The following is a 17073-nucleotide window of genomic DNA, read 5'->3' on the forward strand; positions in this document are numbered from 1 at the left end:
CAAATCTTTTAGAATGAATGTAAAAGTGTTAAGCGGCTCAAACTTGCATTTTCAGTATGTTTGAGTGAAAAGGAATCTGTGCATATTTGGCATATATTACTACTTGCCATATTTAAGAGAATCTGTCCTATTAGAGTAACTGCTCAGCCTTGTAATTCCAGTATTAAAATGTATGAGCCAGTATGAGCAATTTAGCCTTGTGATTTTAAGTTGAAATCTAAGGTTATAAATAGTACTGGACTGTCTCAGAGAGCTTAAGAATCACCATCTATGAGTTTCAATTATCGAACTTGTAAGAATAATTTGAGTACTTGGGAAGGTTGGTCAATCAAAGGACTCTAAAAGAAAATCAAGTACATACATTAATAAATGTAATTGAAAGTATTCTAGGATATTTAATTAAATGTATTAATTAGACGAGTTTATTCAAAGACCAACTTAAAAAGTAATTATTCAAATTTGTTAGGCTAATACACAGTATAATAAAAATTGTAAGCCAAACCTAAAAGCTTATGGAAGAGCTACGTTTTTGAATTTGTAATTTAGCATATCAAATATTATTGTTTTAAAACTAAAGTTATCTCCTGATCCATATATTCTGCCCATAAAAAAAAGAAACCCACAATTTATAAAGTAAAAATGCTTCTTCTTTCCCTGTATCATTTCAAATGCAAATATATGACCAATCATTATCTTAATCATCTCTGCAATTGCAATATAAACTATGTTTCAGTTTTTTGGATGCAACTGTAAACTAACTACCACTAACATAATCTCACTGGGGTTGTCAAGGAAGTCTAGTGTTTGTCTTGCCAAATAGTAGAAAATATGACTGACCTCTGGATGGGTGCTTATCATGGAGTAGGTAATGGGGAGTCTGAAGCCCCGCTCATAGGAACCAGCTCTCACAGGGATCCACCCCAATCTCTCTCCTTCCTACATTATTTACAGTGCCCTCCCAGTTCACCCCTCACCCATTTCCATTACAATCCACATCTCACTCTTAGCAATGGAGACACTGCTTTCACAGAGCTCCCTTACATACTGAAGAACCTGGGTCATAGCTATTGCAGTGGACTGAATTATGTCCTCCCACCCCAAATTCTAACCCCCAAAGTGAAGGTATTTGGAAATGGGGCCTTTGGGAGGTAATTAGGGTTAGTTGAGGTCATGAGGGTGGGGCCCTTATAATGGGATTAGTGTCCTTATAAGAAGAGACACCAGAAAGAAACTCTCTCTCCCCTTCCTCCCTTCTTATCTCTCCCTCCCTCCCATGTGAGGACACAGTGAGCAGGTGGCTCTCTGTAAGCCAGAAAACTCAATTGTCTGGCACCTTGATCTTGGACTTCCCAGCCTCTAGAACCATGAGGGCTAAATTCCTGATGTTTAAGCCACCCAGTCTACGGCATTTTATTATAAAAGCCTGAGCAGACTAAGGCAGTAATACCTAAGGAATAATGCTTCTAATTAATAAGGATAAAAAAGTTATCAATTGCAGCCAAGATTGTTCTTTCTAATTAGCAATTTCAATAACAACTAAAGGACTCACAGATAAGGGAGACACTACATGCTTTTTTCTACAATGTCCCATTTAATGGCTCATTTCTAAACCTACTCCAGGATTGAAGGTCATCTAACAGACAGTTTTTCCATGTTAAAAGAGCAATCACACAGTTGCTCATGGAACTGTGTGGTGCATAGCAATCATGGCCCCAGTTTTTCACTCCTTCCTGTCTCCATGCCCCTTGTCATGTCCCTTTGCCTTCCTCCGTGGGCAGGGTAGCCTGATGTTAGCATCTTGTACCTGACACCGAGCTCAGTTATGTGTTCTTCTTTGTTCACTGAGTCCTTAGAAGAGAGGCTGCAAGCAGAGGCTTGATATGGGCTCGTGCATTGGTTTGCTCTCCCCTGCACTCCAGCCGTCACCAGGGAACGTGCCAAGGCTGAGTCACCCCAGTCACACCAGCCTAGATCAACCCACAGCCAGCCTCACGCCAGACTTGTGAGCAAGCCCGACTAAGGTCAGCAGGTCCACCTCGCTGACCTCCAGATGCATGACCTAAAACACCAACTGACACAGATGGCAAATGTGGAAAACACATGCTCGGGGTGGCGGGGTGGGTATAGCTCAGTGGCAGAGTGTGTGCTTAGCATGCAAGAGGTCCTGGGTTCAATCCCCAGCACCTCCGTTAAAAATATAAGTATGTAAATAAATAAACCTACCTACTTCCTCCCCAAAACACGAGCAAAATGAATAATAAAGTTAGATGCAAGCAAAAAAAAACCTCATAAGATTAAAATTTAAAAAAATTTTTCAATTAAAAAAAGCCAAAAAGATACATGCACACCAATGGTCATAGCAGTCACAGTACCCAAGATACAGATGAAACCTAAATGTTCATCAACAGATGACTGGATTAAAAAAGGAACAAAAAGAAAAAGAAAACACATGCTCTAGCCGGTGGTTCCCACTAGTAGGGGCAATGAATGCTGTTTCTTTGCACACCCTAATTGAAAATCTTTCAGAGTTAAAGCTGTTTTAAGTTTAAACAACTACAAAAATAACTGGGCTCTGACCTACAAAAGTGGCTTCAATGTCTGTTATCAAACAAAACGATGAATGCCTTCAAATCCTACACAGAGTTATTATCAGAGTGACCTGAAGGTATCCCTCACACAGGGATATTCCTGTTTTAGTTTTGCCTAAAATCACTTTCGACATGAGGTAATTATTCTGTCAGGAACACTGCCACGTTATCACCCTGTACCTTGGCAAACAAGTGTGTCCTCAGATCCTCATTAAAGAATCTGTGAGGCAACAGAAGTGACATGTCTTTCAGAGGCTCAAGGAGGAACTCATCCCAACAATGTGTTACATCCAGAAATTGTTCTTTTCTTTTTTTTTTAAATCCACATTGGACCTAAGCAAACCCAGAAGAATAATGTCTCATAAACACACTTCCCCTGCCCCCTGGATAAGAGAGAAAAATGCCTCCTAGATCTCTCACGTCTCTAATTCCTGTGATTTGGGTCCCAGTAATGAAATGAGAAAGAAGCTCCCTGAATCATTTTTAATCTGAGCCTTTTCTCTGAAGAAAGGTCCCTGAGGAGTTAATGTCACGTCACTAAGTAATTAGATCTCCATTGCTTAGCAAGAATTCTACACCAAAGGCAGGGTAATTCTATTAGAAAATGAAACCACAACATTGTACAGTTCTGAAGCTCCTAAATTTGTATTTAATTATCCAGGTAATGTAATTACGCAATCAGTTCTAATCTGATATCAAGAGGAAAAGTTCTTGGTGTGTGTGTTTTTTTTTTGCAAGGTTTTGTGAAAGGGCCACACAATTAATATGACACACTTAATTACTGAAATGTAAAGACATCTTTGCAGGAATATATCCCCATCCAAACATGTACGCTATATTAACTGCATAGATCTTTGCCATTACTAATGTATTTGTGGCTTCTTATCTTATAATGACCTATGGTAATAACTATCCCCGTAATAAAACAGAGACCTTAGCCTTGTATTGCAAAGCTCAATTCTGCACATTATTCCCTAGAACAGCAGAGAAACAATAAGGAATCAGAAAAGACTTTCGATTCCCTTAAATGTTCATAAGAAATGTTTTAAAAATCTATCCAAATCATGAAAATCTACTGGAAGCACACATTTTCAAATATGTGTCTTACTAGAGAAAGAAAAAGAAAAGTCAAATACAGAAACAGACTCAAGAGACACAGTAAACAAACTTAGGGTTACTGGGGGAAAGGGGTTGGGAAGGGATAAATTTGGGAGTTTGAGATTTCTAAATATATAAAAATAGATTAAAAAAATTTCTTCTGTATAGCACAGGGAACTATATTCAATATCTTGTAGTAACCTATAATGAAAAAGCATATTAAAATATATGTATGTATATGTATAATTGAAACATTATGCTGTACACCAGCAACTGACACACTGTAACTGACTATACTTCAATTAAAAAAAAAGAAAAATCAAATATATTCAATTGATAATTAAGTGGATTGACATGTGTCAGCAAAGTAAGATTCTTCCCTTATAGCTTAGAATCTCTTATAAATACAAACTTCAAAAATTTCCTTCAACAGTAGACTTGGTTCTTACAGATAATACTGGCTTTGCTTTACTAAGACAGTTCTTTAAATTCCACTTTTCTTTTCTAGCACACCTCTACTACATAAACAAAGTTTCTTATATGCTTTATTTTACTTGATTATTTAAGATTTTAGGTGTTTGGGGTAGAGGGTATAGCTCAGTGATAGAGAGCATGCTTAGCATGCACGAGGTCATGGGTTCAATCCTCAGTACCTCCACTAACCAAAGGAAAAAAATACTTTAGATGTTTGCAATACGGCCCCCTTAAAAAGAGAGAGCATGGCAGCCTAAAGAAACAGGGATTGCAGACAGGAACTGAGGTGTCAGAATGTTCACCTTTTGGTTAAGTCTTCCACTTCCTATCCTGAACTGTGTAATTTTCCAGTTTTCCACTACCACTTTTTAAATTAAGTGAGCCTACCAAAAATGTCACTTGAAGTCAGAAACTAGTCTTCTGTGTTGTTTCTCCTCACCTGTTTATCCCTTTGGCCAATAGCTGTGCAGCCGATTTTGTTTCCCAGCACGGGTAGAAGCTGGATGTGTGGCCATTATTACTTGACGTTGTTTGAAATCTTTTTCCTGGAGGGTGAACATTCAAGGTAAGTGAGCTCAAAGTGGAGGAGAGCACGTGCATTTGCTGATGGAAAAGCCAAGAAACAGAGCAAAGCAGTGACTGGGTTGGGACCAGAAAGCATCTTCTTTATAGTCAGAAGAGAAACTGTTGACATACATAGAGGCTAGGAACGAGTTAGGTTTCTATTGTTGTGAAACAAGTGACTGCCATCTTGGTCTTCTCACCAGGTACTCACAAGGTCTTTTTCTGTGTGCACACACCTCTGATGTCTCTTTGTGCATCTAAATTTCCTCTTATAAGGACATCAGTCAGGTTGGTTAGGACCCTCCCTAAGGGCTTCAGTTTAACTTAATCACCTCTTTAAAGGCTCTATCTCCAATGCAATCACATTCTGAAGTTCTAGGAGTCAGGGTTTCAACATATGAATCTGGGAGAAGTGGACACAATTCAGCCCGTAACAATAATGTTGGCTTAAGAGACTAATTTCAAAGTAGCTAAAAGAAAATGGAAACAATAAGTAGGAATTGGAGAAGAAGGGGAAAGAAATGTTCAGTTTTTCTGCCCAAGAGGACACTTCAGAAGCATACATTGCTCTAGTGGACTCTCTCTGCCCGTGGGCAGTCTTCAAGAACCGGCGGGATAGGGGTGAGGGGGACATCACAGAGGAGGTCCCTAACAGGGAGGGGATGCTTATTTTATAATTTTACAGGTGATACACCACCTGCACCCCACAGTAATGCAGCACAAGAATTTCAACTAGATCTCCTAAAACAAGAATGCCTTCAGACATAGCATGAGCTCGGAAATCATTTAAATCAGATGATGTCAGACCCACTTGTGACAATATGGCAAAACAGAATCTCCTAAGGGAGAGATTGGGTTGGGCTTATTCAGAAACTGGTACATCAGAATCCGACATGGTACCTCTCTAAAAATTTTTAAGGGTGGGTTTTTGACTCTATGAGATTTTCTCCTCTAATACTGACTTGAGTGTTAATCCCTATGTAAGATATGATTCTATTAAATCGGTTTCATATACTCTGCAAAAAAAAGGGCATCCCTAAATTGATTTAAATGGAGTATTCTAAACCATTTTATTCCTTCAGTATTACATTAATATTACATCAACCAATGCCTAACATTTCTCAGGACTATAGGAACAAGGTGCAAATTCCCTGACCTCAGGGAGGTTACAGTCTAGTTGTGGGGATAGAGATCACCCAGCAAATAATAAGCAGGACGAGCTGTATACGAGGAGGTGGTAAGTCCTATGATTTAGGGAAGGAGACAACTCTTGAAGAGTGGCCTGAGGGGTGAGCGGTCAGGGAGGTCGAAGGAGAATGAGAAGGGAGTGGCCTCCTAGCAGCCACGTCCAGACGGTGTTCCAAAGAGGAAAGATCAACTGAATCAGATGCTCCTCACAGTCAAACAGAAGGAGGACAGGGAGTGTCCACTGGATTTGGCCCCACAAAGGTCAGGATGACCTGGACAAAGGCAGTTCTGAAGGAGCAGCGGGGTTAAGAGTCTGACTGAAGTGAGGTGGAGACCCTGAATATAGACAACTCTTCAGGGCACATCTGTGTTTTCAAAACGTCCTGTTTTCACTCAGGGTTGGGGCAAACCCCAAACATGAAATGACGTGTGAAGGCAAGAGGGCAGGTCAGTCTCCCACCTCTCAAGGACAGAGTCCACCCAGGCCCGGGTAGGCTGACTTGTGTCCCCCTTCTTTTCTAGTGCCTTTCCTGGAGCTGCTTCCCTTCGGGACCTAGAGATCCTCGCCCTCACATCCTGCTTGATCGCATCACCAGCACAAGCACCAGTTGATTCCATGCCTCTCTGCGGGGTATCGGCCTCATGTTTGCCAGCAGGGGGAGGAACCTGCCCCATGACTCCTCAAATCCAGTGGTGTCTGCAGCTGCACACTCGGCCTATTTTAACAAGTCTTAAGTGTTTCTGAAAAAGGAAAACCAAAAGGAACCCAAATTGAGAGAAACAACCTGAAGTATCTGGCCTGAGCCACAGGGAAGAGGAAGCAGGCCTCAACTCTCCTCCTCTGAGAGGCCATATGCTTTAGGGCCTCAAAGAATGCCCCAATTTATACAAATCGCCGCTGCAGCATTAAGCCTGAATGGCATTTGGCGGCAGATAAAGTCTCCCTGTGTCATGCAGCAGAGGGCTGTGCGGCCAGATCTTGTTTAGAATTACATTTAAAACCTGGAAATCAAATGATATGTCCAGATAACTTCTGTGGTAAACCTCAAACCAGTCATGCTTCAGGTTAAGCCTCTGCATTTCTAAACAACATGCCTTTATTCTCTCCAGGCCGATTCGCGGACCTTCCCGCCAGCGGTATCAAGTAGCAAGCAGCTGAATGTACCCTCTGTTGTGAGCATTAAGGGATGGACGGCGGAGGGAGGCAGCACCCCTCCGCTGAGAAATTCTCCATCTCTGATACGTCTCTGCAACACATACATCCAGTTTGCTCCCTCTTTGTTTCTTGGGTTATTTGCTAATTTATAAAATTCGAAAAACAAACAAAAAAACTCAACCAACCCCCAAAACATCCCATCACTTCAGAAAAATAGAGCGCTTAGCTTCCCAGACTTTTCTTCATCCCTCTCACTTGAACAAATCTCTCCTGGTCGTTGAGTGGCGTGGTCTTGCTGTATCTCGTCTCACAGGGTCAGAGTTTGAATACACCAGGAAAACTGACAGACCCTCCTAGGGCAAAAAAATTAGTCCAATCCTGGCCACAGAGATAGAAGAGGGACAACACTGGTTTGTGTTATTTAATCCTCATTTTATTGCTGAGGAAACCAAGACTTACAAGGGAATGCAATGCCGTGATCAAGCTTGGAGGGTGAGCCCATGGTGTTGACAGGGCCTGTGCTAATGGGCATCCTTGTGAAAGAACCCCATTTTCTCAGGAAATTGTTCTGGCCTTCCCTTCTGCTTCCTATAAAGGAATCGATCCTGTTAGACACATGTGCTCCTGGCCACACCAGGCACCAAGAGAAGCCTTGAAGCATCTATATTGGTTCTGGGCTGTGGGATCGGCTTCTATTTGAGATCAGAGCTCATAAATGAGTTGCTAAGATCTCCTACTGCACAGCTTCCCCCAAGCACTATCTGATGCAGGAGGGAGAAGTATAAACCCGGACACTGAGCACATTTCAGTGCACTGGGGCAGGAACATACCACCTGTAGAAGTCCACGAGGCATCGTTTTATTACTTTAGCAGTGAGAGAAGGATTTCCCCCCTGCCTTTGGGTAAAAAATGTTGCAGTAGATTCTTTTGCTAAAAGAGTCATTTAGATATTACTGGTCACGTCACATTGTAGTTGTTTGGAAATAATTATATCCATATCACAGACAGTAAATAATAGATGTGCGTTCACTAACGTTTTATTCATGTTCTGTTTTAATACGGCAAACTTAGAAGTAATTTAATCTCCCAGTAAATTGAAGTGGTGGGGGGTTCTTCACACAGAAGACTGCAAGTTATTAATTCCGGGCAGTCTTCATCTTGTACAATTAGTCACTGCTTGCAGCTGGAAATGTTTTATTAATTTTCCATAGCAGTTGATTTTCCACAGTTTTCTCAGTTTAAATTAAGCAGTAAGAGCTGCTGTTTCTCCTTAAATAAATTTTCTTTCCACAAAAATACATGCCTCTGGCTATGTCAATTTTCCCATTTGATTAAAGTGCCAGCAGGCAATTAATAACTTAATGCATTTTAAAGTACTTTTGGAAAAAGTAATTTGAATAGCCAAACTTGTGTATTTGAATTGATTGTTGCAGAAGATTTTTAACAGGCATTTGAAAATCCTAGAACCTTGGAAAGGACGAATAGAGCCCAGCAACCATGTCTGGGGGACTGTGGGGTGGTCTCTGTAAAAGGCCCACAGCTGGCACTCAAACTTTGCCAGCAGGGCAGGTGATCACCTCTTTGTAGGAGGCTGGAGGAGAGGCAACCTCAAAATGGTCTTCATAGGGGCATACAGAAGACTGGAGTGGGAAAACCATTTAAAAAGCAATGAGACAAGATGGATGAACCTTGAAGACATGATGCTAAGTGAAATAAGCCAGACACAAAAGACAACTTTTGTAGAGTTCACGTATATGAGGTCCCTAGAATAGTCTACTGCATAGAGACAGAAAGTAGAATGATGGTTGCCAGGGGTGGAGGGGAGGGGGGAGAGGGAAGTTAGCATTTATTGGGTACAGAGTTTCTTTTAATGGTGATGAAAAATTTCTGAAGTTAGTGGTGATGACTGCACAACATGAGACTGAACTTAATGCCACTGAATGATATACTTAAAAAAGAGTCAAAAGGGTAAATTTTATGTGATTTCTATTTTACCACACACACACAAAAAAGCCATGTGACCTTTTTTCACGCTCAAGATGTAGAAGCAAGAATGTGATGGCTCCCCCTGTGCAAAATTCCACATTTCCCTGGCTCTTCTGGTAGAAGCCATGATCAACTGGGCTGAGAACACAAGCGCCACAATTCTGTGTACGCTCTTTGTGAAGTGGGCCAAGAGACAGCTGAGCAGACTTCTGATGCTGGTGTAGGTGACACGGTGATGGCTAGTCAAGAAAGGCAAACCAGAGTTCAGAAGGAAGGTACATCAAGCTGGGGTAATTAAACAACAGGAAGTCATTCTGGAGAAAGACGCTGTGTTCCTTTATTTTGACCATCATGGGGATGTCACAGTAAACTATAAAGGTGAGATGAAAGGTCCTGTCATCATAGTTGCAAAGGTGTGTATAGACTTATGGTCTAGGATTGTGCCCCATGCCGGCAGCATTGCATGATTCTCCAGTGCCTTTGTTTAAAAAAACACCCCATTAAAAATTATTTGCTCCCTCCCCTCAAAAAATGTAATGAGGATATTCAAAGCTAATTGGTTTCCTTTTTAAAAGAACACACACACACACAAAGGAAAACATGCCCTAGTGTCATCTATAGTGAGAGTTCAGGCTTCTATTGGACTGTGAGTCTTTCACTGACCTCTGAGTATCCGACTCAGAGGATTGGCTGACACTGTCTACTGTTTCCTTAGAAATCTATTGACCAAGGCCCAGGAAAAGCTGATGCTCAGCCCCAGTGCGTACGCTCGTGAATTCTGCTCCCACTGGTTCACTGTATGCCTTCTGAGAGGCAGCTGGGATTCTTCCCAAACCTGTTTCCACCAGGTGATTTTAATTATGCAATTTCATTAAATATTATGTAAGTAGATGAAATGTGAGCTCACAAAGAGTTGTTTCTGTGAAAACCAGACTGAATATCTTAATAAAGCTTGATAAAGGTGAGCTCTAAAGAAATATGGCAGATGTACTGGGCATGGACAAAGTTAAGCTGGAGGATAACATTACAAAAATGAAAAGGAATTCTGAACTTAGGTTGCTTTACAGGTGTCTATAATGCTTCTACTTCCCTTGGAAGACACTAGAAACCATGGATGAGGCACCCAGGGCATGTTTTAAACCGAGATGACTAGAAATTCCAGATGACTCATATGCAACAGGAAGGCCCTGGCTCCCATCCAACTGCACTGAAAAAAATAAACTTTCACTAAACTTTCACCAAACTTTCAAGTATCCAGAGCAGGATGCCAATAATCATTTGTATGGCACAGCCAACGGATTGGTAGGAGCCGCTTAGCTGCTGAATTGAGAAGTATCCTGAAGTTAACTCTGAACTCCGTAAGCAGGAGTACAAAGAATCAACAGTGTTTTCCAGGAGTGTGAAAGGGAAACAGAGTGAAAAAGGCACCACACACTCACCACAAGTCATCTGGAAAAAGACAGATGAGTGCAAATTAAAAACCAGGCATTCTAACTGTTGGCTATTTTCTTTTCACTTGTTGCTAGATCTAAGCGCAAGTCTACTTTTATTCAAATAAAATGGCATGAGTAATCCAAAACACCCTTCTTGTTTCAATCCTAGAGATACCTCCTCATGATCAGAATGAGCTACCCCTTGCCTTGAAGAGGAGTAAACTAGGTCCCACAGACCCTGCTGACCGACCCCAGGGCTCTCTACTCCTGAACAGCCTATTTTGCTCAACATCTTTGTAAAGAAATGTCAGCAACATTGACAATTGTGTTGGATTTCTTTTGAAAAGCTCATTCTTGGAAGCTGGCCAACATATTACTTCAATCATCCACCTGCTTAAAGAAAGTGTAAAGTTCTTTCTAAAAATGTTTTGAAGAATGACTTCCTGTGTCTGGTAGATGGTGTTGGATTATTTCCCAACACTGAACTGGCATGTTCCTGACTGTCCTAATGTAGATACTGTATCGTCCCAGGAAAGAAAGAAGTGGTGATTTATGTTGCAGGTATCAGTTTTTCACATGTCTGAAAGTGTGATGTGCACCAGCTGAGGGCTTCAATTCACTTAGTGCAAAGGGAAATGGCAGCTGGGTTGCACTGATTTTAAAATGTCATGAAATAATAAGATTAATACTTTAACCACTACTGCTGAGAAGTGGAAGGTCAGTTTGATGTTTGCCATGTTTGTTATTAAGTATGAGGATATCAAAATGGGTTCTTCTTGTGGAGACCATCTGATGGAAGGAAGGTAAATTTAAAGCTGTCAAATCATTTTCCCCTGAGAAATTTTTTTTTTATTTAGCCGATTTTTAAATTTTTATGCCTATTTCTTTAGCCAAATATGTTGTGTTTTGTTGCTGTTTGTCAATTTTTATGCAACAGGGAGGCTATTAGATATACTTCAGTGTATCAGTAAATTTCTAGTTGTAGGTCTCCAAGAAAACCTGTCCCAGCTTTCTCCACCTAAAATGAACATATTTGTGTAAGTTATAGCTAACAGGACCATAAAGAAGTATAAAAAGCAGATATCTTTTCAGATTAGCTTTGGCTGCATTTAATAGCGTGACAAAAACAAACAAACAAAAAACCAAGTAGAGGCTTAAACAAGACAGAGGTGTCTTTCTTTCTTACACAAAAGAAGTCAAGGAAAGATAATCCAAGGCTGGCTTAGCAGCTCCATGGTCATCAGAGCCCAGGCCCTCTCTAGCTTGCTACTCTGCCATGATTTATGCACCATCTCATGTTCCAAAATAGCTGCTCAAGTTCCAGCCATCATGTCCACCTTCCAAGAAGAAGGAAAAATCAAAGAAGAGTATACCTCCTCCCTTTGAGGGCACTTCCCCCAAGTTATACTTTTTTTTTTTTACATGTAATTGGCTAAATTTCACTCATTTGGCCACACTCAGCTGTAAGGAAAACTACTTTAAAAAGTGAAAAAAGAAGTATAACTGACATGTTAAGAAAGTCATGGAATTATGTAAAATGCACAATTAAAACCACAAAAGAGAGAAAAAGAACAGAAGGCAAAAAAAAGAACAAAAGAACAAAGGTAATAAACAGAAAGTAGTAAAGAATATGATAGATATTAATCTAACTATATCAATAATCACTTTGAATCATTGTGCACCAATTAAAAGACAGACATTGTCAGAGTGGATCAAAAAAAAAGACCCAACTATATGCTGTCTGTAAGAAACCCACTTTAAATATAAAGACATGTATAGATCAAAAGTACATGGATGGAGAAACATATACCATGCTAACACTAATGAGAAGAAAGCATAAGAAACTATATTAAGACAGAGCAGACTGCAAAGTAAAGAAAGTTATCAGGGATAAAGAAGAGCATTATGGAATGCCCAGATGGGTTAACTGGTGAATTTAAGGAAGAAATTATACCAATTCTCTACAATCTCTTTCAGAAAACAGAAGCAGAGAGAATACTTCCTAACTCATTCTATGAAACCAGTATTATTATAATACCAAAACCAGACAAAGACATTATAGGCAAAGAAAACTACAGATTAATCTCTCTCATGAACATAGATACAACAATCTTCAACAAAATATTAGCATATTGAATTCAAAAAAGTATAAAATTAGTTATATATTTCTACCAAGGGAGATTTATCCCAGGTATGCAAGACTGACTCAATATTCAAAAGATCAACTAATGTAATCCATCACATCAACAGACTAAAAAACCACACAGTCATATCAATAGATGCAGAAAAGCATTTTATAAAATCCAACACTCATTCAGGATAAAAACTCAAAGTAAATTAGAAATAGAGGAGAATTTTCTCAACTTGTTAAAGACTATCTACAAAAACCTATAGCTAACATACACTTAAAGGTGAGAAACTTGAAGCTTTCCCACTAAGATCAGATACAAGGCAAGGATGTACCCTCTGAGCACTCCTTTTCAACATTGTACTAAAAGTCCTTGCAAATGCAATAAGGCAACATAAAGGAAATAAAAGTATACAGACTGGGAAGAAAGACATAAAACTGTCTTAGTATGCAGATGAGATGATCACCTATGTAAAAAATCCAAAAGAATTAACAACAAAAAAACCTCATGGAACTAGTAAGCAATTATAGTATAGTAGCAGGATACAAGGTTAACACATAAAAGTCAATTGCTTTCCTTAATACTTAATACCTAGTGAATACATTTACACCCCCAAATCAAATACTTAGGTATAAATCTAACCAAATATGTAGAAAACCTATATGGGGAAAACTACAAAACTCTGATGAACTAAATCAAAAAAGAACTAAATAAATGAAGAGATATTTCATGTTCATGGATAATAAGACTCAATATTGTCAAGATGTTAGTTCTTCCCAATTCTAATCTATTTATTCAATGCAATCCCAATCAAGATCTCAGAAAGTCATTTTATGAATATCAACAAACTGATGCTAACATTTATATGGATAGGCAAAATATCCAGAATACCCAATATAATATTGGAGTTTGGAGGAGAACAAACTCAGGTAGGAGGATGCTACTTGAATTCAAAATTAACTATAAGGCTATTGTATATCTTCTTATACTGTAATCAAAACAGTGTGATATTTGCAAAAGAATAGACATAGATCAATGGAACAGAATAGAGAGTTCAGAATTAGACTCCCATAAATATAGCCAACTGACCTCTGGAAAAACAGCAAAGACAATACAATGGAGCAAAGCCTTTTCTAAAAATTGTGCTGGAACAACTGGATATCTATATGCAAAAAGAAAAAAAAAAGAAAAAAAAAAGACGAATTTACACACAGACCTTACAAAAATTAACTGAAAATGGATCATAGACCTAAGTATAGGGTTTTTTCTGCTGAGTTGTGCCCCTGCTAGTTCTCCCTGAGCCCACTTGCATTTATTCCTGAAAATCATCAATATCCAAGCTTTTTTTCTTTATTTGACTTCTTGCAAATATTAAGCATGGGGTAACTTTTCTGAAAAGTTAAGCGGAAAAAGTGAATTCACAGGCTATTGGATGTATAATGCCCTTTACTCTTGGTTGAGGGAAAGAGAATTCTAAGCAATAATTTTAAATCCTTTTTAGTGACTACCTTGAAGCAATGAAAAGAGTAAAAGAAGCAAGCTCAGTGGAGAGCATGAGGCAATTATCACTGAAAATTATTTAAGCTTAAATAACTAAAATACATTCTATAAAATCAGACGACATACTGGAAAGGCTTCTACATGGTCAATTTGCTTTCTCATGGACCAGCTGAAGGGGTAAGCAAAAATGTTGAATTCTAAAAGTCTCAACTTAGTGAATTAATATAGATTTGGGGGTGGCATTAAATACCCGAAGATGATGATGAGTCATTGCCACAAACGGTTTAGCAAATGGGATTAAACAATTTCCAATGATATGAAAATGTAATAACATGAAAAACATTGAGTCCTGCACAAGTGATGACCTTCTCCCCCACTTCTGCCACAAAATGAACACTTTCCAGTATTTACAGAGAACCACTAGAGCACGGTGGTTAAACGGAGACTCTATAGAACCAGACTGCCCGAGTTTGAAACACAATTCTGCCACAGCAATCTATATGCCCTTGGACCAGTTAACTAAGCTCACTGCGCCTTGGTTTCCTCACCTGCTAAGTGGGGCCAACGTGTGAGTTAGCAGTGTAAGTGCTTAGAGGCGGGGCCAGCACACAGGCAGCACTGAGTGTTAGCTATTCCTATTTGTTACACAGGCATTCTTTGCTTGTTGGGTAGCTGTATTTGAAACTGTGGGCTCTGGAGGGACTGCATCCATTAGCACACTGGATGCAGTGGTCCTTAAAGTGGGATGCTCACATCCCATAGTCCTCACCATTCCTGGAACTGGGGGGATATTGTGTACATTTATGCTGGGGGGGGGGTATCTTCTCTTCTCATTCCCACTGCTCAGGATGTTCACTCCCATTGCTCAGGATGTTCACTCCCATTGTGTGGAGGGGCCCAGTGGTTGCCTGTTCCTGCCCTTGGGACTCCACTTAACAAAGATTTATTGAGCACCTGCCATGTGCCAGCCCCTGGTGAAGCGCTGGTAACACTGAGATTAACAGGCTCTGCATGTTCTGGAAGCCATGGTGAGACAGAGACAAACAGAGGCGCCATGAGAGCCAATGGGATGCCCCAACTGGGTTTTGGAGGGATCAGGAAAGGCTTTACTCAGACAGTGACTTATTTAACTGAACGCTGAAGAATTGGTGGGCTTCTCCAGAGAGACAAGGAGGGATGAGACAGAAGAAACCAAGCACCAAGGTGCCCAGAGTGTGACTAGTTCGGGGAATAGTGAGTGATGTTCTACGGATCTTACCCTGGTCTAACCCTCTGGCAAAGCTGCGGCTCATCCACATGGCACCTTCCTGGATGACAGGACAGAGCTCACATCTGGTGAGTTGAGCACGGGCTGGACCACCCCTACTGCTCCTGGACCATGAGCCCTATGCTGAGCTCTGGCTCCCACAGCTCTTGTCACAACATATTGCTGTCTTTCTCAAGGTGAAGGACTATATGCGACTCTTCTCTCTGTCTCTTCTGTGACAGCCTCTTACATTGGGTTTCTCAGACCACCGGCAGCAGAATCATACGGGAGCATGTATAGAAATGCAGAATTCCACCCTCTACCCAACTCTACTGAATCAAATGTACTGGGGTGAGTGCTGGAAATCTTCATTTTTAATAAGGAAAAGGGTTGAGGTAGAAACATACCTTTTTTTTTTAATCTCCCAGAATTTATTTTTTATTCTTATTCTTTATTGAAGTGTATTGATTTACAATGTTAGTTTCGGGTGTACAGTAGAGCAACTGAGTTATAGATATAAGAAATAATACTTTTTAAAACATACCCTCCCAGGTAATTCTGATGCACACTGTAGTAAGGAAACCACTGCCGTAGGGCCTAGTAGGAAGCCTGGCATATTATATATACTCAGTAAAAGTTCAATAAATGAAAGACTAAGAGGATATCTAGGAGGGGAATGTGGTGCATACCAAGTAGGGCAGAGGAACGGAAAGGTCCTGGGGTGGGAACATGGGCAGCTATTTCCATCAAAAGGAAGCTTGAGGTCCCAGGTCGGGGAGGAGCAGGGGTGATGTGGGCCATTCTGAGTCTTCTCTCCAAGGCAGCATCCAGGTGGAATCCCTGACTCAGAGCCCTCGTCTGTCCTTGGCCTCCTCTCCTTTCCCAGTCCTTGCTCTCCACAAGGCACCTTTTCCCTAATTGCTTCTCCAGGGCAGCTTTGTAGCCTCAGTGAACACAGAGCTGGCATCACTATAAGCACAAGGTTTGCTGTAGTTAGCTACATCCTGGTTTCTCAGCCTCCTCCCTACTCTTTTAAAGAGGGGAAAAATCTATTTCTTCATACCTCTGCAGACCAGCAGATGAATCAGACAAAAATTTCAACAGCTATTAACAATATGAATATGGTTGACCCTTGAATAACATGGGTTTGAACTTGCAGGGGCCCACTTACATGTGGATCTTTTTCCATAAATACTCGTTACAGTACAACACACTCCAAAACTGGTTGAATCTGCATATGTGGAACTGTGGATGTGGAGGACCACCTGTGAAGGTACACATGGATTTTGGACTGCAGGGAGGGTCAGCACCCCTAACTCCTGCATTGTTCAACGGTCACCTGTATATCACAAATTCCAGGTAAATATATCTAGATGAATATACTGCAAATTTCAGGCAAGAGCCTTATAAGAACAGACCTCCCAAAGCCTTGGTTTTCAACCTTGGCTGCAAATTGGAATCACTTGGGGAGCTTTAACAAGTACTTCTTCCAGGTCTCAAGCCCAGAGGTTCTGAGATACTGGTCTGGGGTTCAGCCTAGGCATCTGGGATGTTCCTGGGGGGATTCTGATGTGCTGTCAGGGTTAAGTATGACTGCTGTAGAGGCACTATCATCTGAGACATGTCAATGGTAGAGTCTTCAAGCACCCTGACAAGTCCGTCCATGGAAGGGTAGTTCAGAGTAGGAGGGCAAGAAACCCACATCACTGGG

At 40.6% G+C, this 17073-nt stretch overlaps 1 long non-coding RNA gene and 1 pseudogene across 1 annotated transcript in view; one reads left to right on the forward strand and one right to left on the reverse strand.

Annotated features, from left to right (window-relative positions):
- The window catches only part of LOC105091449 (uncharacterized), a 203106-nt gene that overhangs the window by 148917 nt on the left and 37116 nt on the right, over positions 1-17073 (reverse strand). The gene's annotated exons all lie outside the window — the stretch shown is intronic.
- Positions 9108-9521, forward strand: LOC116153551 (large ribosomal subunit protein uL14-like; annotated as a pseudogene).

Source organism: Camelus dromedarius, chromosome 5 (genome assembly GCF_036321535.1).
Source record: "Camelus dromedarius isolate mCamDro1 chromosome 5, mCamDro1.pat, whole genome shotgun sequence".
Lineage (NCBI taxonomy): Eukaryota > Metazoa > Chordata > Mammalia > Artiodactyla > Camelidae > Camelus > Camelus dromedarius.